This window comes from Elephantulus edwardii, unplaced genomic scaffold, assembly GCF_000299155.1.
Source record: "Elephantulus edwardii isolate Elephantulus edwardi_28Jun2011 unplaced genomic scaffold, EleEdw1.0 scaffold00387, whole genome shotgun sequence".
In the NCBI taxonomy this organism is placed as follows: domain Eukaryota; kingdom Metazoa; phylum Chordata; class Mammalia; order Macroscelidea; family Macroscelididae; genus Elephantulus; species Elephantulus edwardii.
In genome coordinates, this window is record NW_006400137.1 from 2,731 (window position 1) to 4,404 (window position 1,674).

The 1,674-nt window shown below is 47.0% G+C and overlaps 1 pseudogene; it reads right to left on the reverse strand.

Annotated features, from left to right (window-relative positions):
* Positions 1-1,674, reverse strand: part of LOC102845973 — a 26,843-nt pseudogene that overhangs the window by 2,236 nt on the left and 22,933 nt on the right.

Consider the following 1,674-nt stretch of genomic DNA (forward strand, 5'->3'; position numbering starts at 1 on the left):
GTTTTTCAAAGGTACCCGGGATTTCCAGTGGAAAGAAACCCTTGGGTACTCTGACAAGCATGCTCCTGTGCGGAAGGGAAGCTTGAAAGCGGTAGCCACCTCAGATAAGCAACGGACAGGCATTTTTCAAAGGTACCTGGGATTCCGTTGGGAAGAAGCCATTGGGAACTCTGACAAGCGTGCTACTGGGTGGAACGGAAGCTTGAACGCGGTAGCCACCTCAGAAAAGAAACGGACAGGCATTTTTCAAATGTACCTGTGATTTCCTGTGGGAAGAAGCCCTTGGGAACTCTGACAAGCGTACTCCTGGGTGGAAGGGAAGCTTGAATGTGGTAGCCACCTCAGATAAGCAACGGACAGGCGTTTTTCAATAGAACCTGGGATTTCCAGCGGGAAGAATCCCTTGGGAACTCTGAAAAGCTTGCTCATGGGCGAAAGGGAAGCTTGAAAGCTCTAGCCACATCAGATAAGCAACAGACAGGCGTTTTTCAAAGGTACCCTGTATTTCCGTTGGGTACAAGCCCTTGGGAACTCTGACAACCGTCTTCCTGGGCGGAAGGGAAGCTTGAAAGCGGTAGCCACCTCTGGTAAGCAAAGGAAAAGCATTTTTCAAAGGTACTCGGGATTTCCGATGGGAAGAAGCCCTTGGGTACACTGAGAAGCGTGCTCTTGGGCGGAAGGGAAGCTTGAAAGTGGTAGCCACCTCAGATAAGCAACGGACAGGACTTTTTCAAAGGTACCCTGTATTTCTGGTGGGACGAAGTCCTTGGGTACTCTCACAAGCGTGCTCCTAGGCAGAAGGGAAGCTTGAAAGTGGTAACCAACTCAGATAAGCAGCGGACAGGCGTTTTTCAAAGGTACCCGGGATTTAAGGTGGGAAGAAGCCCTTGGGAACTCTGACAAGCATGCTCCTGGGTGGAAGGGAATCTTGAAAGCGGTAGCCACCTCAGAAGAGCAACGGAGAGACATTTTTAAAATGTACCCAGGATTTCCGGTGGGAAGAAGCCCAGAAAGGGAAACATAATCTACACAGGATTTCTACAGGACACGTCACCTTCCCTTGGAGACAGCACAACTAAACTTAAGAGACACTGGTCTAAATAAAAATGTCAGCAGTTGACGTTTTGGGATCACAGAAGCCAAGAAAGCTTAAGATACAAACTGTCAGATCGTGGGTTGGACAATGTAAGATATTTTCTGAAGGGACTTGGTAGATGAGAAGGGTTATCCTGGTGGAGGGTGGAGCTGGGAAGTAAGTGGGTCAAGGCACTGGGCTAATGGTGGTGTCAACACTTTAATTAACGCTTATACCCACAATAAGGGATTTATCTTTAACTGCTCCACAAATTGCTGTCTGTCAGATACTCCTCTAAATCTGAACATTCAGATTAAGACAGACTAGGAAGAAGGATTGGCCTCCCACTTCTGAAATAGCAGGGCTCTGAAAACCCTATGCACAACAGACCACATGCAGATTAACAAAAATGCAACCTAGATAGAACTATCAAGTATGGAAACACAAGGTAGGAGGAACAGTTGTAAGCAGACCCTAGTGACTGGTACATAGAATGTGAGAGCCATGAATGAGGGAAAATTAGAAATTGTTAAGAAAGAAATGGAACGCATAAATATTGACATATTAGGCATTGGAGAGATGAGATGGACTGGCATGGG